The 25,818-nt window shown below is 42.6% G+C and overlaps 1 protein-coding gene across 2 annotated transcripts in view; it reads right to left on the reverse strand.

Annotated features, from left to right (window-relative positions):
• The window catches only part of lingo2 (leucine rich repeat and Ig domain containing 2), a 261,638-nt gene extending 236,245 nt beyond the window's left edge, over window positions 1-25,393 (reverse strand). Inside the window, exon 1 of one of the 2 annotated variants that reach the window (XM_048263379.1) lies at window positions 24,778-25,393. The gene's annotated coding sequence lies outside the window, so the exon portion shown is untranslated. Of the gene's footprint in view, window positions 1-23,759; window positions 23,887-24,777 lie in introns of those variants that run through there. The other variant, XM_048263380.1, reaches the window with a different exon arrangement.
• Window positions 25,394-25,818: the final 425 nt, after the last annotated feature.

A 25,818-nucleotide genomic window follows, 5' to 3' on the forward strand; every position in this document is an offset into this window, starting at 1 on the left:
GGAGCTACCCAACTCTTAATAATGGCAACTGCTGTCAACCCAAGCTGCTGGATAATGCATGGATTTATGCTGGGATAATAAGATTGACAGATAAGTATATGCAGGCAAACTATGCATTTTGCAGATAGCAAATTCTGCTGTTTTTGGTTATTTTACATTTGTTTATTTATTTACTATCATACATTTGTTTATTTATTTACTATTATTGCTGGCATACACATCTACAGTAATCTACTGAAGTAGCTTGACCATTGTTTGTTCAGAAAACAAGCACACAGCAAACAATCTTAAACAAATTGCATTATTATCGTTCGTCAAAATATCGTTCGTCAATAACTAGTATACTATATAGTACCCCATGTATGGACATTTAAGAGGCTAAGATATATGGTTTTGAAATTGGTGATTGATCAATATTATTACATGAAAGACTAAGTAGAGCCCATTTCATGGAGGGAATGGGAACAGAACTCTCCAGCCTTAAATTTCTGTTATTAATCTTTAATTTAATCTTCCTAGAGCAAGGAACATTCACAGTAATTGTCCTATCATGGTTTTATCTCACGTCCAAACATGACCAGCTGGTGATATCTTTTCTGTCATTCTCTCCCTCCTTCGGCCCTGGAGGCAGGAGCGACTATAAGCCTCACATTAATTAACCAGAGGGGGCCAATAGAAACTTGAGATGATATGCCTGTTCAAAGCCAAGATCCTTGAAACTGAGAAGGGCATGTCATTGGCTTCCATTGGTGATCAGCTTTGCCATGCATATCATACAAGCAGCTGAAACACAACCCTGGTCATGCCTGCCAAGCCTGCTCTCCTATCTAGATTTTGCTAATAGATTAAATGTACATTGCATAATAAATAGTAGAGTAATTACCACTGAAACAAGCTACAGATATAACAACAATATATCTGATATAACAACAATATATCTGTACATAACTACAGATATAATCAACCAACATTACTGACCATGCTGGCTTCAATCTACTTTTGTTTGGTCGCTCTACTTGCCATTGTAAGCTGTCATGCTCCAACTTCTGACTGATTTCATTAACACCTTATTGTGTTAACCAAACCCAGCATGTGCTGCGCTCACCGCTAGGTTGCTCTTGGTTGAGGTAATGTCCTAAAGATTTTTGTTGTGGTTGTCGCCAGGCTCAGCGCAAAAGACCTACGATTCACAGTGTGCCGCGGTCAGAGTTCAACATAGCTCAACTTTGGGTTCATGCTGCAAAATACCGCTTGCGCTGTGCTTTCCTTAGAACAGCAGCAGGCCAGTTCTTGTGCGAGCAAGCCATTGACAATAATGGGTTTCGTAGCGTAGCGCTGCCACTTGTGCGTATAAAGTGAACCCCCCTTTATGGATCTTACACATCCAGAGACAGACAACTATTACCTTCTGTACTCCATGATTTGAGCCCAAAGCTTTTCATTCTGTTTCATTCTTTCTTTTTGTCCAACTATTAGCGCCAGACTATACAAGTAAAAAAAAAAGAGAACTATTTACAGTGTTTTTTTATTTGCAATCATTATTCATCCATTTAGCTGGCCCGGTTTTTTTGTTATTACGCTGTAATACACCTTCCTTCCGATGGTGGTTGGACAAGGGGTCATTTTATTTCTCTCTCTCTCTCTCTCTCTGAAAAAAAAAAAAAAAAAACAGCATTTGAACTGGCACAGAATAGAGCACGATTACCCACCATGGCAATTAGGCTTTAATGATCTTAATTATGGGAATATTGTGTGAAGATTAGCGGGAAGACTCTCAGGTGTGCTGGCCCTTTGAGAGTGCACTAATCTTCTTGAGCCTTTCTGCCATTTTAACAGGGAGAAAAATCCACTGCAGGCGGAGGGGCGCCCATTTAAACTGAAGCAGTCCTCAGAAAAGACCTATGTTATGGCACTGTCCAAGCCCTCTTCATCACTAAATGCCATGTGACCAACACAAATACCTTGATCCCTGGCAGTTTGCACACCAGATAGGAAGGGGGGTAGAAGATGCTATTGTTTTTAAACTTGACCGTATTTATACACACACATACGCAACAGTGGGCGTTGCGTCAAAATTTTATATTATGATTTTAGTTCAGCTTTCAATACTACTTTAGAGAACAGAACTACAAGTTGAACTCAAGCATAAAGTCAGGAAAAATCACCACAAATGCAGGTTCTCCCCAAGGTACAGTTCTATCACTTTTCTTTTTTACTATTTACACAGCAGATTACCGCCCACAGCACTCAAGTTGCCAAGTAGTGAAATTTGCAGACAACACCGCTCTACTAGGTCTAATTGAACAGGATAATAGCCACTGCAGAAAGGAAATAAAAAGCCTTTGTTGAGTATTGTGACAGTCATTTTCTGGAGCTCAATGTCAAGAAAATAAAAGAATTAGTGATTGACTTTAGAAGAAACAAAAGAGCAACTGAGGCCGTGGAAATTAAAGGGTCAACTGTAGAAAGAGTGAACACATACAAATACCTGGGTGTTGTTTTTAATGATAAGCTGACATGATCATATTTCATCACTGCTGGACAGATTGAGTCCACACCTGTCCCGTATGAGGAAGTTGCAGTCTTTTAATGTTAATTCCGATGTAATGAAAATGTTTGCTATGTCTGTGATGTGTAGTGTGTGGAGCTACTGTGTTGTGGGATAGGGTGGGGAAGCGGGGGTTATCGAGAATAATAGGATTGATAAACTGAACAAAAGGGCAGGAAAAATGGCTGCGCTGACAATTACAATGGATAGAGTATACTATATGACCACCTGGAGAAAATGACAGCTAAGATTATGCAGGACACTTGTCACCCTCTCCATACTTGTTTGGGCAACAAGGTTATGGAATGCAGTGGTGGGTTAAGACCACCGGTGACACGCACTAAGTGGTATGCTCTCTCTTTTATACCACAAACGGTTAGGCAACACAATGAGCACTTGAAACATACATTTGTAGAGCTTTTTTAGTTGTACGTGTGTGTTTTTAATGTTAACTTATTATCCTGTAGTGTTAATTTAATGTTCATTTATTATTGCATCAGTGCCTGTAACTATAGGCTCAGATGCAGATGCATGTATATATTATCTACCCGCAACTGAGTTTTTTTTTTTTTTTTTTTTAATGTGGGGATGATGGTGGGCGTACTGTAACAGGCACTGTAATTTCTATTCTTATGGATGAAATAAACTTGACTTGACTTAACTTTTTTACTGAATCCATATTTTGCTGACATTCTTTTCTAAGGTCCCTGATAACATTACTAACATCAACAGTGAAATGACAAGCCTTTTGACTATAGCATTACTCAACATTAAGCAATATACAGTAAGGTCATATTAACTGGTCAAGTTATTTTTATATTAATGTGAATTGCTGCATGCAATATCTGCTAGTTAATGGAACCTTTGTGTTAAAACATTAAATTGTGTCTTTAGTATGGCCAACACGCTGTGTGTGTGTGTGTGTGTGTGTTTGTGTGTGTGTGTGTGTGTGTGTCTGTGTCTGTGTATGTCTCTGTATGTCTGTGTTGTTGTGGTTGGGGTGGAGGGTTGCTTCAGCAGAGGACGGATAAATCATTTTGGGGGAAGTTGGCGTTTACTGCCCATAAAGGCCCAAGGTCCCAATGACATTTTGCATTCATAAGCTAGAACTTCAATGTTTCCACAAACAAACGACTTGACAGTGTGTCACAAACCCTTTACTGCATTTGTGTTTACATGGGATGTGTCAGTCTTGTGATGTTCTCCAAAGCAAAAAGTGAAAATAATAATATTTGAGGGCCCTTTTCTCTCTTTACAAATGTCATACAAATGCCATAACAGTAACAAGGACATCAGCAACACGCCAAGCGAAAGCAACCTCTGTATGTAACTGAGGCCTACTAAAAGGCCACTGGCCTAACTTAAGCCAGTTCTACCACATCTTACACATCTGAAAATCTAAACATGGCTAGTGCTAGAAAGAAAGATCAAACTCTCTAAGAAGTTAGGAATAGATTCCTTGGCTTATCTTTGAAAAGCAAAAAAAACATGACATAGCTGTTCCTATAGCCAATTATTAATACAAAAGTAACGGTAACAGTCCAAAATGTTGGAAAAACTGATAGACCAAGTGCTCCTCCTCACAAGATTTTTGGTTCTGGTTTCTTGAACAGTTCTCCACAGAGGAACATTAAATCCCTTTTTTGTCAGAGTGTATCCAACACTTTCTGACACCATTCACTTCCCCTGACAAGACAGAACAGAAAAAAAAGATGTGTTTGCAGGTTTCCTGTCTCGGAAGGCCCAGTCTGAGCAGGAGATGAATCACTTAGACTTAATCCCACACCGACTAGCACATTCAACAAATTGAAGCATTGGCTGTTTGTCAGTGATAATCATGGTGATGACAGTTTCAATTCTTTAACTGGCGTACAAAACCATAATTATTCCTCGTTCCGCAGTGTTATCCTGGGATTGATGCTGAGATATGCAATAAATAAACTATGTTACATCCTTGTGGGAGAGTTTTGAAAGTACTGAGTTGTAGGATTAAGAACACCTTCCCATTTTACAAATGCAATGTGAAATCTCAGGCTGCGTTCCCTCCTACGAAATTTCAACAAGCTTTTTGTATGTAAATTCTTGTCTTGAGTTGACATTTTAGTTGTACAAATTGTCAGTAAGGATTCAGATATATCAATTGACTTTTAAAAAAGACACATCACAACACAAGCTCTCTCTCATTGTTAAAATAAGTGTAGATATAACAGTCTGATTCAAACGTGCTGCTACAGTACATGCTACAAGCACAGCGTTTACTCAGCAGGCCAGAGTTTTACATTTGTTTGTAAAAAAAAGACATGGCATGGCTTTTAAAACACAATATGAGTGCAGTCTAAAACACATTGAAGCAGAGCTGTTAAACATGAGGCACAATAATTCTGCATTAACATGACCCATGTGGCGTTGCTATTGCCATGCACCACTGGCCAACTCTGTGGCTTTGGATGCAGGCATTCAGAGTCATTGCTGACACCACCAGGCAGAAGTTGGTCTGAACTCAACACCTGGCACTGGTGGACAGAGAAGTCCCTGCCAGCAGGCGGGGTCATGGCGTGATCCAGTGACCAGCACTAGTGGCACTGCGTCATTGTCATGGCAGGAAGTACCATTCATCACCTCTGTCATCGTATAACTCCCCCAGCCCCAGCCCCAGCCCCAGCTCCAGCTGCCTATCCACCCCCACGTAAAGGAGACCTCCAGACTGGCAAAGCCCGTCGCTTTTTCCCCGTAATGAGCCCATGTGGTGGCAAGGCTGGCGGCATGGCCGACGGTCTGGATGAGAAACCTGTTCCAAACAGTTGGCCGTGGGGACCTAGTGAGCATCTGCCCACTTCCTCGTCCACCCCACCCCCACAACCCCCAGCCCACCGGGTGACCCAGCACTGTCGGAAGACTGCATGAAGCCTGCCTTGTTGTCTCAGAGCTGCGTCTCTATTTTTCTTTCTTTGACAAGCAGATTGTCCATGTGTTCCCCCCAACGCCATGCCAGGACCAACGTTGTGGTGCTGGCCTCGCAGGCTGGCCTCTGAAATGCTTACAGCAGATGACCATGGCAAAGCATCAGTTATAATTACTGAGCCCACCACAAGCTAGCTGTTCTCATTACTCAGTCTGCTAATAGCAGATTCCTCATAGCAGTGTCAAGGTGATATTGATTTGAATGTTGTAAGTATTGTATTTGTTTTCCAGATGGTGGCGTTAGGCACAGAATGATGTCAGTAGGCAAACTCCAATGAGGAGAAATGACCGCAACATGGGGCCAGGACGAGACCATGACTAGCTGCAATCAACATCAAGAGCCATGGGTCCTCTCCATATAGCAGATGCCAGCAGACACATAATAGTGTACCTAGAGAGGAGTGGTGGTAAAAATGTGTAAAAATATGAGCTATGCTATAGCTGACATCAGAATAACCACTACTTTTGAACAGATACAAACAGATAATAAAATGATAGCCTTTAGCTACCACCCACTGAGAGGTATGGTTTGACCAAACAAACACTTGCCCCCCAATACAGGCAGGTCAAGGTGAACTCTTTGAACTAGAAGGGGCTATGTGTCAGGTGGATTGGTTTCAAACCACCTGGATAAAACCGCCTCTTTGTTGGGCAGGGAGGGGGTTGAGGGGAACACTCTTTTGTTTAGTGTACCAGGAAGGTCATGCTGTGTGTGTATACCATCAGCAGATGTGGACCAAAGATACAGGGATTCCTCCTCTTCTCAGCAGGGGCTCTGTGGCTGTTCCACTAAGCCCTCCCAGCTTACGACCTGTCGTCTATCCGCTCTACTCAACTCTCCTCATCCTCCGCCCGGCTCCAGGAAATGGGGAGGTGTGTGGCAGAGTGTGGGCAGCAACAGGGGGGCCGTGGAAGAGACAGAAAGAGTGAGGGAGGAATAGAAGAGACTGAAAGAGGGAGAGAGAGAGAGAGAGAGAGAGGATAAAAGATATAAAACGTTTATGTAGGTTCTTTTTATGGACATCTTTGTTCTGCAGGAAAAGCTTCATCCGTGGCATAAATACCCTTGAGAAGGACGGGAGGTAAACGGAACAGCATTATCTACACAGCGAAAGAGAGAGGAAGAGAGGGAGAGAGAGAGGAAGATAAGAAATGGGATTTTGCAGACGACGCCCTAGCTGTCGTCTTATGTCGACGCACACAAACTGCTGATAAAGGCACGGAGAACAACCACTTTCAATACCGGCGTATCTGTGAAGCAAGGTTGCCCTCCACTTTAAGCTGCAGATGGCTGGCTGCATAGTACAAGGCAGATGAGCCCTCAGCATATTCATAGTGCACACCCTGCCACGACGAAAACTTCAGCAAACATCCACCGCTTCCTGCGACATGTGGTGCCCTCGTTTATGTTCTTGTGTTTTCACATTAACATTAAATTAAGTAATTAATTGTTTAGCACATATGCACTGATTTACAGTAAGTATATATGGAGCACTGCCAACATGAGCCTCTTAGTCTCTGTGAGAAGTCAGTCCTACAGACTCATTAATATTGCAATAACACAATGGAATTTCTCAGAATCTCAGAGTGTAGACTGAATGATCTGGATATGTATGATTTAACAAAAGGAAGAAAAAAAAAAACATTGTGTGTGTGTGTGTTGTTGCAGGGGGCCGGTAGTGAGGGGGATTTCAGTATACTTCTACAAATCAATACTGATTGCAGCTATTGAGCGACCACAAACTTGCATCTTAAACATAACATGCTCCGCCACACATTTCACATGTGGGGGGTCAGGGAGGGGGAGCGAATGACCGAGCGTATAGATTGAGTTTCGACACACTTTAGGCCTGCAGTGCAGAGCAAGACAGAGTGGAAGAGGAGAGAGAGAGAGAGGAATCATTACAGCTGGAGAAGGAGAAGGATAGCTGGAGATGTGGTACTGCCAAGGCCGAACGAATGATTCTCCCTCGGAGGGACAACCCTTGCGGGCTCACATATTATCTCCTCCATCTTGCTCTGGCACGCCGAAAGACCCACTTACCGTTTAATGAAAGCACCACCCTCCTTTTCATCACTACTCTGCTATACACGCAAGGTCATCTGACCTCAAAGCTAGCCAAAGCATCTCTGGGCACTGGCCAGTTGAGACCGCAAAAGCTTCCCGTTTCAGAAGCACTCCTCATGCCGTAAAATTCCCTTGGTGTTGTGGGAGATTGTCAACAATGGTTTAAATGACATAAAATACCTTCCTTTCATTCCAAACAAATATGTTGAGAGTGTTCCTGTGTTCCTGCATGCATGAATGCATTTGAGCCTCGCCACGGCAACCATTCTACATAATGGAACTGATTCAAGTCTTGAATCCAACAAGCCCCCATAAGTAGCTATTCAGAACTGAGAACACACATGTCTTACCTATGATTTTTGTAGTTTAATACCATTTAGTGTAAAAAGATGATACCCTAGCTTTAGCAACCAACATTGGCAGAAACAGCACATTTAATGTGTACCTCATGTCTGAATGAGCAACAGAGATCTCTTTTCTCTCTACTATCATGGTTTTAAGGTGATGCCAGCCGTTCCAATGTGTTTTAAAAAAGTGTAACATTGCCAGAGGTCTTGCAGCCTTTAACAGTGTACAGTGACCGTTTATAGTGGGATAAAGGTCTATTTCAAGCATGGGGAGGAAGCCCCTGCCTCATATAACTTCATGAACTCTTAACCATTATGTACTGTGACCTTTTCCATTTATCTGTGGATGGTTTAATTAATGCAGAAGAATTGCTTTAACCATGAGAAATAGATGGGAATCCATTCTCCACACCTTGATAACTTTCAGATCACAGAGAACAGAAAAAAGAAAAGACAAAAAAAAGAAGGAATAAGAAGAAGAAAAAAAGATTCTTCTCAGCGCTGAACACAAGAAGAAAGTAATTACTTCCATCCCTGGTTAAGGTTAAGGTGACAGCACAAATGTCAGTGACACGCAGCGGGGCTGTTAACGACGTCAGTATCTCTCCTTCTCTCCTGCCTTAGATTTCGTTTTTTTTTTTTTTTTTTTTTTTCCCCCCTATTTGATTAACAAGCGCAATGAATGCTGCCATCCTCTCTGATGCTTCAATTATCCATGGCTGGTTTGCAGCAAGGCCTGTTTGAGAGATCCTTTTAATCATCCATCTCATGGCCGGCGTCCTCCTGGACGCTCGGCCGAGCTGTCCTCTGTGGCACCTCGCAGTGGTACCTGCCCGTTCACATTCACATCAGCGGGTTTGATTCACCTTTTACAGATCTTTTTTTCTTCTTTTCTTTTCACTGCCTGTGAGACTGGCTGTTGTTACTTTGACTGAACACGACAGGCAGAGATTTCCAGAAATTTCTTCTTTTTTTTTTTTTTTGTTCACTTGAAAGCGTCTGTCAGCATGCATTAAAAATGGGATTTTATCCGAAACTGTTGGCCCTTGTCCTTGCGTTCAGTCCTACTCAGCGATGGACGTCCACGACAGCAGTTGAGACTAAGCAGCCTTCTCTGAAGGGCACGGCTGCTGCAACTAGTCCCACCTGGGAAGTGGGGCTGCCAACCCCTCTGATTGTGAGGCCATTACCCAAATCACTCCAGCATGGCACCTGCCTACATCTCCTTCATTGTTTCCTTGGGCAGATCTCTGCACTGGTCTCCCACATTGAAATGGTGACCGTTCTATTTTAGGATTAGAACGAATGAGCAAATCTAACAGTGAGAAGATAAAAAAAAAGTCAGCCACACTTTGCATGAACAGATGGCACATACAGTATCCACTTGTTTTGACACATAACTGGTTTTGAAGTGAAGATCACTTGTCTGCTATTGGTGCTGAGGTTTCTTTACAAATAAATAAATAAATAAATAAATTCATATGAACGTTGACAAAAATGGGCAATAGTCCATTTAATTTACCTGATGGCTATATGTGCCTCCTGTTCTTTTTAGGTGTCATGGAAGAACCAACCATTACATTTTGCAATGAGCTCATCTTTAATAAATGTGTTGAAGCAATATATGCTTCTAAAAACTGAAGGTATTGATTTCTATAAGAATTTGAGGCTAGATTTCATTATCCTCAAACTGCAATGCTGGGATGGGATGCTGAGTACTGTCGTTTAATGGTTAGCAGCATTCATCTAATTTAGGGCTGTCAAAATAACTGATTAATTTCGATTAATTAATTTGAGAAAAAATAACTGATTAAAAAAATTTGTGCAGATTAATCGATTCTGTATGACCTTTGACCCCGAGTTCTAGTCAGTAAAAATTCGACTGTAAAATGAAGGAGAGAGAAGAAAACGTGCTGCCTGGATCATTGATTGGAACATTTACTTTTAAAAAAAGGCCTGATGGTGTTGATAAAAATAAAGTGTTGAAAATAAAGTCCTCTGTAATGTCTGCAGCAAGGAATGTGCTCTATATACATCAATGCAAAGAAATAAGTGTTAACATTGAGGGGAGTGTTAATTTATTTTCATTCTGTCCCCTAGGTCATATCTGTGGCCTGAAATGCCTTGTATGTGAAAAAAAAACTTCTTCCCGAAGCACTTTTGAATTTATTTCCTCAGCATATTAGGTCATATCATAGATTATTATGGCAATTATTTGAAGAGTAAAAATAATAATAAAATAGTTTTTGAAGTTAATGTCACAAATGCTGATTATTCAATGATTCATTTGAATTTAAATAATAAAAATACTTTCACAGCAAAAATTATATATGCGATTAATTTAGATTAATTAATCACAGAGTATGTAATTAATTAGATTAATTATTTTAATCGATTGACAGCCCTAATCTAATTACATGATAATGACATTATCTATATTTGTGTATTTAATGAGAGTATCATCAGCAGGGTTGTGCTATAAAAGGCCTCCACACATTTCAGCTGTATTTGTAATGGAGAGGTTAGGGTAACCTTTTGACCATCTCTTTTGTTGGGGGTCAAATGCAAGGCAAGAGGGAATCACCTGGAAAGCTAATTAGCAGCTTTTAAAGCTCAACTTTGCATCTGCTGAATTCACATTCAATTATCATTAATTCAATAATGATCTTGCAGCCCAGCAGAAAGTGATCATATCTTATTTTCATTTGACTAATATCCATTGGTACTGAGTGCGATACATGTATAACGTAATTAACCTGAGAGTTATCAAAGAAAATGTTTGTCTTTTGATAACATGACGTTGCACATCAATCTAATTGCACTGTAGACTAGGAGTAGTGCAGTCCAAATGTCTGTATAAGAGCCCAAAGATGCGAGGCAATCCACCCAGATGGATAAGTGGCAGAAGTATTTCTACCAAAGCATCAACTGAACTCACTTTGCAGCATTCATGATAATGGAACATACAGGTATTCATGGCACAAAACACGGCTGTTCTTAAGAGCAACGATAGAATATATCAATTCAAGACTGACAGCTGATGCTAATCTTCACACTGTTTTTTATAAGCAAAGCCTATGCGTCAGCACCACTAGCAATGCCAACAAGAATAATTTACCATATCTATTCAGCACAACTCTTAAAATTGTATGGTGTAGCTCACAGACCTTTGATCTAAATTTAGATTCCCAGCACCGTTTGCCGACACCCATCAGTCGTGACACAGTTGGGTTGTAGTTCGGTGCCAACAAGGAACTCTGTTTGCCCGTGCCAGGCACGAGAAACTTCGGGGCCTGGCAGCCTCTGGCGGCGGGTGAGCCTTTTCTCTTCCTGAGAGAATCTTGGGCGGCTGCCCTGGCCATCTGGGTTTGGGGACACACTGATGGAGAGGGAGAGCTAGATGGAGAGAGAGAGCGAGAGAGAGCGAGAGAGAGCGCGATCGAAAGCTTGGAGGCAGGAGAGGCCCTAGGGTGCGTGGTGGGAAATGAAGGCCCTGGCCCGCGCTTCGCTGCACACCTCTTCTTAAGAAGACAAATGTCAGATTTCAGAACATAATCATTCCAGCTACTTTTAGACCCATTTGTCATCACCACATGCCAGGCTTGGGTCAGACCACAAAATCAAATCAATAGCAGAAAGGTAAAAAAAATGGTGCTTCCGTTTTGATATCAGCAATACTATAGCTGTACATTACAAAAGTATTCATCCAAAACAGCAACACAGAGGCCTCAAGCCTCAAAACAGGTTTCCCCTTCAACGACTTATCCCCCTGTCTGTGCTGTGACTATACCGCTACTCTTTTAACCTAACATGATTGGAAGCCAGGGGTTTATCACTTCTCAAAATTCCATGCACTACAGCTGTCCCCTGGGCTCTTCTGGAGGGGAGATAGCTAAATGAAAGACCCCTATATGTGAACCCATCCCTTGCCTGTGACAACTGCTCAGAAGTTTGGTAGCACCACCCATCTGTTTTCATGTTGCATCAAAGCTCAAGCTCGCCAATCTAACTTTGAATGTGTTGTCCATCATGTTCTTTCAACAATAGCTTAACAAACAGTTGGGAAATAATGTCTCCATGGGATGGGACAAAAAAAAACACAGAAGTGATCAAATATGGTCTTAAGCCAGTGTGTCTTTGTTGATGGTCTTTGTGTCGCCATTGATCCAGGCGCACATGTGCAATAGGAATACATTATTTATGCACCTACACTCTCTCTCTTCCTCTCTCTCTCTTTCTTCTTCTTATGGTCTCTCTCTCCTCTCTCTCTCTCTTTCTCTCTCCTGCTGTCTCTATCTCTATCTCTCCTCTAATGTTTGGTGCTTCTGAACATAGTACGCCATTAATATTAATGTGAGAGGAAAGCTGGAAGGGACTCAGCACCCCAGAAAGGCCCCAGTCAGTCTCAATATGACTGCTCCCCATTAGATGGCAGGCACTAAGGCACTTCCCTTTATGTGTCGGCCACCAGTCGCAGAGGTAATGTAAAGCTTCAGCTTTTAGAAGCCATACAGGTCACTGCGTCCAGTTACATAAAATTATTATGATTATGATTAAGCATGTGGTTTGGTCCTTGCAAAAGGACGTCTGCTATTGTAAGTGGTCTTCTATAGTGAAGTTAGACATTATGATTCTGCATAAAGATTCCACAGACAGACTGGGACAGAGCTGCCCTAGCTGAAGTGAAGTCAACTAAAAAAAAAAACAATGCATACGCCACCTCTAGTGTGCATAGAGAATGCATCTTCATCAATAGGAGACAGCTTGGACCTGTCTCGGGCACAGGTGCATGATGGGTTGCGGTCTACAATAACATGGCTGGCAGAAATATGCCATTTCAAGATCCCAAAACCAAGTTGGCCACCTGTCTGCATGCAGAGCATCAGTGTGCACTGAGGCAGCTCTCGTCTGCTGTGATATATCATATATACTTCATTCATTCATTTTGATAACGCTTTGAATGAAATGTCATTCGGATTTTTATTGAATTTAATCACACTAATATGTTAATAACAAGCCACAAATAGCTGAGGAGTGAACTTACAACCTTTTCGCATTCTGCTATGTGCGTGGAATAAACAAGCTGTGGAACAGCACAGCGCCAATTGAAATTCATGCCGCGTCTCACACATAGCCTACACTAGTTCTAGCATAAACTTCCACTGAATAATCAGGGCATGTGACCCCCTTCAGTGTCCTCGTTGTGTTTCCCCTGCTCACCCACCATTTTACTCACTTCACTCTTTCTCTCACTCCTCTCACTATTTCTCTCCCTCTTTCTCTCATTCTTTCTCTCACTCTTTCTGTCACTCTATCTGTGGGGATTTGGTGGGGACAGGAACAGGATGTAGGCGATGTAGAGGGGAAGAAAGCCTTTATCAGGACTGGCATTAAGGGAGTGGCATCGACACATGGTTAGATGTCCAATTCATGGACAGGAAAAAAGAGTTGCGTGCCTTGTGTTTGTGTGTGTGCATATGTGTGTGCGTGTGTGTGTGTGTGAGCATCAGCTATATAGCCATTGCTGGCTGTTTTACTGTAGAAACTAAAGGAACATTGAAGATGAATTCAGTTCAAACAATATCTCATTATTAATATGCAGTGGAAAACAAGCACAGAAACCAGAATTACTATCTGTTGATCTTCTGAAGTTCAAACATTACAAAACAAAGGAAAAAAACATTAACTAAGCACTTGAAAAGGCATGTTTTCGTAATGTTTGTTGCTAGTATTATAGTATTCTTAGTAAAACCAAAAAACAGCAACTATCCTTGGATTAGATTTAGCAAAAACATTGTCATGCATATTATGTAGTTCTAGTTGGAAATATCTGTCCCAAGATCAAAGGTTTTTATTCCCCAATGTACAAAAATAGTGCATGAAATGTCTACATGGTAAGTTGATTTGGAAAGAAAAATAATTCCATGAAATGCCTAAATGAATACACATTTATTTGGATTTTTGATATCTAAAACTTTAGCGTAACTTCAGTAAGTTTACCCCTGAGGCAATGGTGACCTAGAACAGTCACTACTACACTGTACCATAGCAATAAGCCACATAGATATCTTACATTCTCAACCAGCCCCCATCTCTCTCTCTCTCTCTCTCTCTCTCTCTCTCTCTCTCTCACACACACACACACACACACACACACACACACACACACACACACACACACACACACACACACAGAAAGAAACATATACACGCACACAGACACATACACATACACATACACACACATGCACATAAACACACATAATAGAGGCCTGCATACACACATTCACGTGCACACACAGTCACACACTCGCTCCCCCTCACCCACATAAACACATGCAAACACACACTCACATACAGTAAAGAGTGCCAGGCTCCTGCCTGTGCTGGTTCGATAAGAAGCTCTCCTCTCTCTCACACTGCTCTGGCTAGTGGCCAGTAAGCAAGCAGAGGACTCACTGCTGGACACAGGGAGACTACTCGCAAACCCCCCACCCCCACCAACCCCCGCTCCAACATCCGCCTGTCCGCCCCCCACCCACCCACCCATTCTTCTGTCATCAGCAATGCCCATGGGCGAGGGATTTCACAGTAATGCAAGCTCATTGATTTATAATTCACGGCGCACTGCCATCCAAGGGTAGGAATTACACGTGTTGACAATGCCTGCTCAGCTTGTACGCGGAGAGGTAAAGGTCATCATTTAGATGCAGTGGCATTGTTCCCGGCGTCGCAGACAATCGGGGAGCGCCGGCATTAGCATCTTGTGTGCATCCAATCCAGCTGAGCTAATACACACTCAAGGGCTCTCAATCATCACCCTGAGCCAAACAGACAGACCCTTAATGGGAGCTGACAACAGCCAATCGGCATTCTCGTAACTGCCCGTAAGGACAGTTTGACAAATAAACTGGGCTGTGCTGCTTGCCTGACTCACTGCTCGCAGCTAAAGGTACCCCTGAACTGTGTGTGAACCGCACCTCAGTGAACAGGATGTCTCTCGTTGGATCACGTTGCATTTGCATTCAGTGCATTTGAGAGCTCATCCCTGTTTTTGTGGACCCAGGCAGCCCATTGGTGAGAGTGTTCCACACCCATGAGGGCCTCATACTGGATGCAAGCAGACGTAACTGACCCCAGCTAGCTGCATCAGCTGAAGAGAGCTTTTTTAGGTAATGCGTTACTTGAATGTTACGTCGTAAGACTCTCATATTTTCTCTTAGAATATCAACCATTTTTCACTAGAATGGCAGACTGTGTCTATGAGTATAGCGTGCTGGAGCGTGGCTAGTTGATCAGGGAGATCATGCCATGCAGAAGGCTCAAAGAGCAGAGCTTAGAAAGTCTGGAGAAGGCCGTTCTTTTTTAACCCTTCGTTCATTTTATGTTACATCGCCCACATTAGATTATTATTACCATAGAGTTGGCCAGAGAGTTAGTCTGGTTATCAGTATACCTCCAGTGACACACTTTGCAAAATTACATAAGCTAGTATACTGCACTTTCTTTCAGGTATCCAATTATAATTCATTATAGCTGGTTTCATGAGGACTGATAACATATTAATAATGCATGTTATGCTTAAAAAAATGTAATCATTACTGCATGACTGTAATTGCAGTCCTAAACAAAGCTGAAAGCTGAAGTATGTAACAACAGTTTAATGTATTTAATATCCTGCATTATGTCACTTTAATGTATATAGTACCAGGAATCAGAAAGCATAGTGGATTTGCTGTTGACTATTTACAGTAAACATAGTTTTACTCTTGAAACACGTCACAGACTATTTCTTCAGGAAAACAGAGTTGTTCTGATGAATTTTTAGAAAGATTAATATCCTGAAGTTAGGGTGCTGACTAAGGAAAATAGTCATTAACTTCTGTGGAATACTTGCACGTTCATAAAGTGGAATAATAAAGAGGAAAGTTTCAAACATCTCTTGGGACATCCAGTACTTGGCCAATCTATGAGAAGCAAGGAGCTCAGTTCTTTCTTTGTAAACTCTGTGAATAAAAGTCTCTGTAATGAGGACGTATTCACTGAACATTTTTAATTATCAAGGGCTCCATAACTCCATAAAATTTCTTTAAAACAATGTTCCATGTCATGACATGTTTAGCCAGTTGAGCACGTTGTTGACTCACAAGGCTTGTGATGTTCATGAAAGCTCAGGTGAAGTCTTGTCGCCAAGCCAAAGTGCTGAGTGAAATCTGTGTCAAAGCAAACCCAATTACCATGACACCCTCACAAGCTCAACAAGAAAACAAATGGCTAGTGATGTTAAATATTCACCCATCTAAAGGGGCACCGTGCAACCTTAGACACAGCACTTTCTGGACCGTTTGGGGAACCGGCCAGTCAATACACTAAATGCCCCCACGTAATGCTGAGAGGCAGGAATGGAGGGGAGGACAGTGTGGAGGGTGTTGTGAGGATACTACAGAATGGCTGACGGAAGCACAAAAAACAGTGGGTAAAAAAGGAAGGAAACACACACTCACACACACACACACTCACACAAAATGGACGACCCAGTTGTGTTAGCAGGGAAGGTAGAGAAACAAGCAAGGAGAAACCATCTGAAGGCGTTCATTTGGGGACTGGTAATTAGGTCCGCGAGTCATTCATATTTGATCATAATTGGCTACAAGATGCATAGTTATGGACAAATTCATGCAGCAGCTGGATGCTGTTTTGCCACCAGTGTGGCATTATGGTTCTGCTACCGGCTTTTCCTTTCGCCCCCAAAAAAGGCCAGCAGGGGTTTGTTATGCATGTGGATTGATCCTAAATGGGTTTAGCATGTAGACCCTTTCAACAAGGTAAACAAAAACAATGCTTGAACGTTCTATTTGGGCCCCAATCTACTTCCTCTGCATTAAGATAACATATGGAATGTTAAAAAGGAAGTCTTGTGGGGCCAACTATGATGCTGATAATGGAACTCTCTTGAAAGGGTCCATATGCACAGTGGTGTGACTTCCGTCTGCAGCACCACACACTGTCCAGAGCCTAGTGTCCTCACAGTGTTAGCCATCATTAGTTAGATCTGATTACTGTCAATTATTACATGCCTTTTTAATGCATTAGTGTAACTGCTCCTAACATCATCATCAGCAGTCCGCTGATGGGATGTGTGTTAAATCAATGTGTTGAGTCAAACTGGTCGATTTCATATTAATGACATTATGGAATATTGCTAAATTGGTGACATAACAATGTAACTGCAGGCCTGATGTGTGAAGAGGATTTTTTGGCATAAATAGATACTAGGGCATTTGTAAGGTGAGATATTTTTTGCCGGGTTAATATGCGAAACAGATGCATAATAATACCAATGCTTTGAGCAGATTAATTCTGACTGAATGTTTTCAAATCTTATCAATTAAGGCATTTCATTAAACAAGCTTCAAATAAATGTGTCAATGTGTCCTTAAACACAATGCAAATGACCTTGTTTCACCTTACCGACCCCCACACACACACACACCACACACACACACCACCACCTCTGGAGACATTTAGGAAGAGATCTGCCTCATTACAAGGCACCTGATTGGACGTCCACTGAAAGCACCGCCTCTCCGTCATTGGTCAAAGTCTAATTGAAAATGGAAGCTATGTGGTCACCAGTGTGCTGTTGGGAAGAAGTTTAAAACAGCAGTCCAAGGTCAAAACTCTCATCACCCAGGCCAACCAAGACAACGGGAGGGAATTTTAACTTTTTTTCTCTTTATGTTGTAGTTGTTATTTTTATTTTTTTCTGGTCATGGACAGCGGCCAGCAGATTTAGCTTCTGTCCTTGTCTGTAACTGCCACTTGGCACAATGTCTTCACAGCTTAGTTGCTGTCCACCCTGTTGACCCACACTAATGCCTCATCCACACACACACACACACACACACACACACACACACACACACACACACACACACACACACACACACACACACACACACACAGAGCCACCCACACAGACACAACAAACCCACGCAACATGCAACAGACTTCGCTCGGGGCAGCAGGACCATGCCGATCCTGACCACTCACTTGGCGGAGTTTCACTCGGAAGCGACAGAAGTGACAGGGTCACTGTCAGCTGAGATCGTCTGTGATCAGTCCTCCAGCCACCGTCCCAGCATCCTCCCCTTCTCTGACACCCACGTCCTGAGAGAAGAGCCACCCTTGGCCGTGGCTTTATTGAAGAGAGAAAAAAGCCCTTGTCCTCTGTCAGCCCGCCAGCGCTGTCCTCTTCCCAAAGAGTACCCAGCTGACCACGTCTGGACTAAGCTGCAGCCTTTTAATTTGCTTAAATTAGCCACTTTAAAGTGTAAAAATCTCAACACGTCAGTCTCAGCTTGAATTTAAAACTCAGAAATGAAGCCTAGAGGTAGAAAAAGGAAGCAGGTGAAATTTAGGAGAATTAATGGCAGCGCTGTTTCATAAGTAGTTATCTTTCCATCCAAATTGTGTCAGCGTCGTCAGGCTTTTTACGTCAACTTGCAGGGAGCCGTGATTGTAAACCTCCCTCTGTAACCTTGCCAGAGTGATTGGGTGTGCTGTCTGTCGCAGGACAGAGTGTGCCCAGATTACACCAGATCCAGGGGCTGTTTTGCTGACATCTAAGTGCTTCTTCAATTCAGCCATCTTTCACCACTGAAAGGACTGCAAAGTGGCAGGATGCACTCTTCACACACTCTACTTCAGAGTGGCATGGCTGACACACTAGCTGACAGTCTCAGGACAGCCTGAATAGAGTCTCTTCTCTTTTTTGGGGAGGCATGTTGACATATTTACAGATTTATTTAAGTGTGCATTCATTTAGCAGAGGTGGACATTTTCAAAATGCGGTTCAAAGAAAACCTCATTTAAGGAATCTGCTTTCAATCTCTTGCAGGCCCCGCTTCAGAGGAGTCACACCGTACCCTGTACAGTATATAAATATAACAATTCCATCTGAAAACATGCCAGTGCGGAGCTTCGGGAAAACTTTACAGGCAGAGAAGACAATCATTTACTCTGACAGACAGGTCGGACACAGCCAGAGCAATTTCTTTTTTCCCCATCTTGGCCTTTTTTTCTCCCACACACAAAGTCTAGTTCTCCATGAGTAAGCTTATTTTATAAAGGACACAGACGTACTGAAGCATATTCAAGCTGTTCCTGTGTAAGTGAAAGCCCAAAAGCTAAACACAGTTCTGGATTTGTCTCCATCTGCGGGGACAAGTTGATGAAATCCATATGCTTAATTTATTTTTCGATTATAAACAAATAATTGAAAAATACGCATATTATTCTATTGATTTAAGGTTAGATTTTGAATTCTAGGGCTTTTTGCAGTGTGCTCTACCAGTAACCAATCAACATTTTACTTTTGTGACCACCATGGAGAAATCAAGCAACCAGAGAGACATCAGATCTTGCATGCTTTGATTTGAACTGTGATGAGACATCATAGACAGTCTGATCAGGTTCATTCGGAAATCAATACATCTAAAAGTCATTGCCCATATGGATCATATCCTCGTGAGGCTTATCAATATGAAAGACTTGATGGCACTCCGGGCCAGGGTTCAAATCATACTCTCTATTTGTCTAGCTATCTCATGCCAGATACAGACTGGGCATCCATGTCAAGATGAGCCGTGCCAACTAGACTGCCTCCCTGATCTAACGATCTGTTCATGGGGAAACATGTGCCAGGACCTGAGAGCGCCATCCACACTCCTCCGAGAGACTTGGACTAAGGTCAAACAGCAGAGGCAGAGAGAGAGAGAGAGAGAAGAAAGAGAAAGAGAGAGAGAGAGAGAGAGAGAGAGAGAGAGAGAGAGAGAGAGAACATTGGTGAGGAGAGAACATTGATTTTTCCTTTTCTTAATGGACTGGCTAAAAATATGCAGGTAAACTCTGAGAAGATATTACATTCCCTACACTGGAAGCACCTTCATTAGGGTTTCAGTGAGCACACTGAACCCCTGTGTTTGCTTAAGCTTTGTTATAGAGCAGTAGACGATACAACATAAATATCCATCAACGAGCTGCTAAGGTACCCTTTAGGTTTGTCTGGTTTATTGTGATTTAAGTTTTGTTTGCAACATTCTGCAAGAAGGAACAATTGTAATGTTTGCTTTAAAGAAGGACAGACTTTCCAGACTTCTCGAAAAGCATCGTAAGAGAATAACTTGTTAGGATTATTTGGTTGCCGAAACCAAGTGTGGCCATCTGTTCTTGGTGATGCATCAGATGTTTGTCATGGATAAGCCCATGGCTATTGTCATGAGAAACACGTTTTTATTAGACTTAAAATAGTTAATTACCCTATTGAGTGGATGACATTTTTTAACAATTCTTGTATGTAGGCCCTCTTTAATGATGGTAAGGTTTTCAGATGTCATTTCCAGTTTTGTACACAGAACACAGAAAAGGTTAATTATATTAAAATATTAATATGGATTAGTGCTCAAATCCAACTCTTTAAACAAACACTGATGAAACATTCAAATGTCAATTATACCACATTCAAATTAATCAATGTTCACAAGAGATTCAACAAATAAACAGGAATAGATAGATAGATAGATAGATAGATAGATACCACCCATCTGTTACTGTAAATCAACCTGTGTAGGGAATATATACTTTAAGGCCTAAAACATAATGGCCTACAATGGCCATGACACATGATGGCACAGGTTGATGCTGTACTCAACATTCCCAATCATGCAAAATCTATTTTCTTGGGTTTTCTTGGCTGATAGTTGAAGTGTGACACAGATATTAAGCTAGAATATAATGTTGCAACATAACATTATATGTATTATAACATACATGAGCAGAATTTAGACATCCCTCATATTATACCATGTGTTCAGGGCCATTTGTCAAACATTCCCCAAATTCATAAACTGTGAATTCAAATATAGGCCTAATGTAAAATATAACAAAATACAATATACATTAAAATACAGTAAAATTACAGTAGATGTAAAGCATCTAGATGGGACTATATGATGCATTATTTGTACAATCTACAGTATACATGCTAAGCATGTGGACTTATTATTACTTCTTTTGGAAAGTTATGAAGGTTTCTTTATACTACTACCACCAACGCAAGACACATTAAAATCAGTGGTTGTTGTGCTGTACATTAAGCATGGAATCGGCCTTTGCACAAGAATTATGGTAGTAGTAGTGATCTGTATGTCATCAGAACTGTCTGCAGTGTAATCTGTTAATGAGAAGTGTTACCATGCTCTTCTATACTGTATATAAATATAAATCCAGAAGTGCCTGGCTGCTGTTGTGCTGTGCAATTTAATCAGCCGAGTCATCCTACAAGCAACCAATTAATGTGACAAGCAAATGCATGCGTTGATTACTCCTGGTATCATGTGAAAAAATCTGGTGAGTAATTGATGCGAGATGCAATATCCTCTTGCCCTTGCTAAATCTGAGTGCATTCTGGGTACACATGAGAAGAAGAAGAAGAAGAAGAAGAAGAAGAAGAAGAAGAAGAAAAAGAAGAAGAAAACAAAGAAGAAGAAGAAGAAGGAGATTGAAAGGAAAGACAGGGAGAAGAAAAGGAATGGGAAGGACAATGAGAAGGAAAAATAGAGGAGAGGAAGCCTGACCTCAAAGAAAAGAAAATGTCCTCAGCTGTGTGCTTTCCTGAAACTGTAATGCATGCAAACACACCTGCTACTTCGTCAACAACCTGCTCCTGCACCATGCGCTTTTGCATTCCTGTTTTTTCCCTCTCTTCTCATATGCACATCTGCTCTCTCTCACTCTCTCTATTTCTCTCTCTATCTGTCTCTCTCATTCCCCTGCTCATTTCAATTGCAGATGCTCGTCATCCTGTTTCATAACATGAGTCACAGCAGCGAGCCCTCCGCCGAGGAGCCCGCATGGCTGAATATGCCAGAGAGAAGTTATTACATGCTGGTATTGATTGTAATTCAAAGATATCCAACACCAACGTTCTAGCTGTATGGGAGAAGATGAATGACTCTGTGAATGCAGTGTGTGTTTTTTTTATGAGGAAATGAAGCATGGGGAGGCCAAAATCAAATGGAGATAATCTTGTTCCTTTTCTAACATGGCCATAAAATCATAATACGGAGCTGGTTATGTCTATATCTAATGTATAATCACATATGTTGGCTTAAAGAAAGCCCTTGGTAATGCTCATTTTATAGGAACGCGCGGCCTCTCTAGTTATTGATAAGATGAAAGTGAATGCGTGAATGAAGTAGATTTATGTCCCCAGTGAGCAGACGTTTCATTACGTCCATTGATTTATCACTCAGAGCGGCAGTTGTCTCGCCTGTCCCCACATAATCACAAACTCCCAATCTCATAACCCCGCTCTCTAGATTAGCATGTCAGCGTGTCTATCAGCCATCCCATCTCACTTCCCTCTGACCCCCACTGCTTATCTGTCTCCACAATAAATAATACAATGAAAGACAGCACTGGATTACTATTTAGATTTGATTCCCAGTGTGAACGCCTTTCATGCATAATTCAGTTAGAAATGGAGAAGCCCATGTTTGATTTATTTTTATCAATGCATACACATACACATACACATGAAGAAGTGATGGACTCTATTCATGTCTTTACAGATGCAGGGATCGATATTCAGTGTATGCACTCTCTCTTTCTCTCTCTCTCTCGCTCCCTCGCTCTCCCTCTCTCTCACACACACACACACACACACACACAAACGCTGACACACGCGCAAGCACTGGCAAATGCAGACATACAGTACACATACAAACAACAAGGGTTATCAAATAAAACCGTGTCTTTATAAGACTTCAGTCATCAGCATGCATGCGTAGGAGAGATGAGAAAACAGCGCCGACAGCAGAGGAGCCTCATCCGTCTCCTCACTGCGCCCCCACACCCCACAGCCCTCCACCCAGCCTGCAACCCTACCTTTATTCAAGCAAAAACCCAGAGTTGATGCGTCTGCCCCAGTATGGTTAACACTCAATAAAACATCAAAGGCACTGAACACACAGCCACCCCCCTGCAGTCGGCTGCCTTGCAGTATCTCTCTCTCTCTCTCCCTCCCTCTCTCTGTTGCTCTTATCAGGCTCTTCATCTGAGTGCTACCTGGGCAAGCAGTGGAACAGACGGGTGATATAAGGGCTAATCAGCCGTTACAAAAGCAGCAACGTATTTAGAATGCTAGCCGAACGCCCTGTACCTCTCATCATCATCAATACTGAGGCACTGGCTAGAGGATACCAAACCAACCAACCAAAAGCTGGCCACTTAAACAGCAGACACAAGTAGAAAGAGAGAAAGATTGAGAGAGATAGAGGGAGAGAGAGAGAGATAGAGAGTGATAGAGGGAGAGAGAAACTCTCAATCTCTTTCAAGCGTAAAATCTCTTTTCTCTCAGTGTCCCTAGTCGTCAGCTCGCTGGCTTTTCCTCTCTCTCTGTTTTCATCTTTCTTTCACTGAGAGAGAGAGAGAGAGGAGATTTTTTTATATATATGTATCTGGAGGCAAAGGCATTTAGTGGTCACCGGCCTTTCTTATTGAATGGAGAGGTGGTCGCACAGCAATCATGGCGAGAGACGAGCGGCAGGCTGTGACAGTGAAGGCTTATTTATTATTCAATTATTTTAAATATTTCAGCAGACAGGATGTGCATGCCATCATAAATGTTTCAGGCTTCCTTACAAAGGGGAGCACTTGTCCACTATTGAGAGACAGAGAGAAAGGGAGAGCATAAGAGAGAGAGAGAGAGAGAGAGAGAGAGAGAGAGGTGTCTCTCACAGACCACTAAAGTAAAGCAGAGATAGATACCCACCATCACAACAACTCTTAAGTCTCCCCCTGCACCGTCCAAAATGGTCCGAAAACTGCTTTCCACTGCCCAGTGGGAGACGAAGCTTTCTTAAAGCGCATCTTCATCTACCGTCTGATCTCCCTCTCTCTCTGTCTCTCTCTCTCTCTCTCTCTCTCTCTCTCTCTTCTCTCTCTCTGTCTGCTGAAGCTGGAACGGAGCGCTCAGTGCATAACCGCTAGAGCGCCTCACATGGGGCAGCCCTGTAAAACTCGCAGGGAACTGATGGCAAAAGTAATTATGTCGGACGCCCGTGCGGCGTTGTAGTGGGGAGGGTGGAGAAGAGATCGCTTGCCTCTGTGTGTCCGTGTGAAGTGGAGAGTCCTTCTCAACATACATCTGTGCATCAGGCTTGACACTGAGCTTGTGGTTCACACCCATCCTTCAGTCTAACCCCCACCTCATAACATACACACACATGCACGCACACACACACACACACGCACACATACGCGCGAACACACACACGCACACACACACACACACACACACACACACACACACACACACACACATATACACCCCACCCAATGCCCCTCTACCCTCCCATTCCAAAGATATGGGTCTATTGCTGACTGACAGTGGCATAATTGCAGTCCGTTTCTACCCTGCCTGGTGATAGAGACTGTGAGGTGCAGAACAGACAAACAGCTTCAAACACAAGATTGCTTCTTTCCCATTCCCCGTGGTGGGCTAAATAAATAATAATACAAAAACAGAAGGACGAGAAAATGCCCTCGTTGTGTTAGCGTGCGCTGTGATGTGGAACTTATGGGGGGATAAATAAATAAGACCCTCCTCAACTTTTAATTTTCCATTTCGGGGACAGACATGTTTCCGAATGACAGACATATGTCTTCCATTTTTCCCCTCCTGTGCGCCTGCCTGCCCCATGTCTCCATTCCCCAAGTCCTATTAAAAGAAACATGCACAAACATAGAACTCCCACACCCTGGGAAAGGGCAGCAGACTCTGTCCTTACCTTCCAATGGCATCTGTGTTCCTATAGTCCACACGGTTAGGCAGTCACAAAGAGACCAAGGCGCTCCCCAAATCAGTGTTGCCAAAGTCAGGCTGTGCCACAAAGAGCTGGGCAGATCTGGGGAATTTTTAGCAACTCTTCCTCCCCTGGCTCCTCCGCTTCAGGACCAAAGCAAATCAGAGACGTACATGTCCTTCAGCAGCGTGAGCGCGTGGCATAATAGAGCTCTCCTTAGTCTACATGCGTGCGGTCAGTGTTCCTCTCCTTCTCCTCCGTCACCAGTCCCGGTATTCCAGCTCGAGAGAAAACAAGAGCAGAGGGGAAGAGAGGGGGAGAGAGAGGAGAGAAGAGAGAGGGGGAGAGAGAGAGAGAGAGATGGAGAGATAGAGAGAGAGAGAATCTGCTGCGATCCTTCCCTGTGCGCTGGCAGTGATGGAGTGAGAGGCACGCAGGGAGCGTTTGCGCGCGCGTGTGTGTATGTGTGTGTGTGTGTGTGTGTGTGTGTGTGTGTGTGTGCCTGCCTTCTATTGCCTCGCTACTGGCTATGGGCAGGCATCGCGTTCGTTCGCTTGCACCTCGAAGAATCCAGCCATGTGGAGCACTGCTGCACTTCACTCTCCTCTGCGTGTCGACGTTAGAGAGCAATTGCAGAGTGGGAACTTTCCCTTGCTGTGTCTCGGAGTGGGAGATGTGGATGCTTTTTTTACCTCTTTAATCTTTTAACGGTGTGCTTGTCAGATTAATACACATCAATATTCTGTTCTTGCTTGTTTTCGCCTCTTATCCGCCTTTGCACTGCATCTAATGCACTGAGTACTCGAAATCAGTGAAATAAGACTCTCCATCATGCTCTCTCACTCTCCATCTTTCAGTCTCTCTCTCTCCATCTCTCTCACAGCCTCTCTCTCTCCATCTCTCTTTCTATCTCTCTCACAGCCTCTCTCTCTCTCTCTTTCTATCTCTCTCACGGCCTCTCTCTCTCCATCTCTCTTTCTATCTCTCTCACAGCCTCTCTCTCTCCATCTCTCTTTCTATCTCTCT

Source organism: Alosa alosa, chromosome 14, assembly GCF_017589495.1.
Source record: "Alosa alosa isolate M-15738 ecotype Scorff River chromosome 14, AALO_Geno_1.1, whole genome shotgun sequence".
NCBI lineage: Eukaryota > Metazoa > Chordata > Actinopteri > Clupeiformes > Clupeidae > Alosa > Alosa alosa.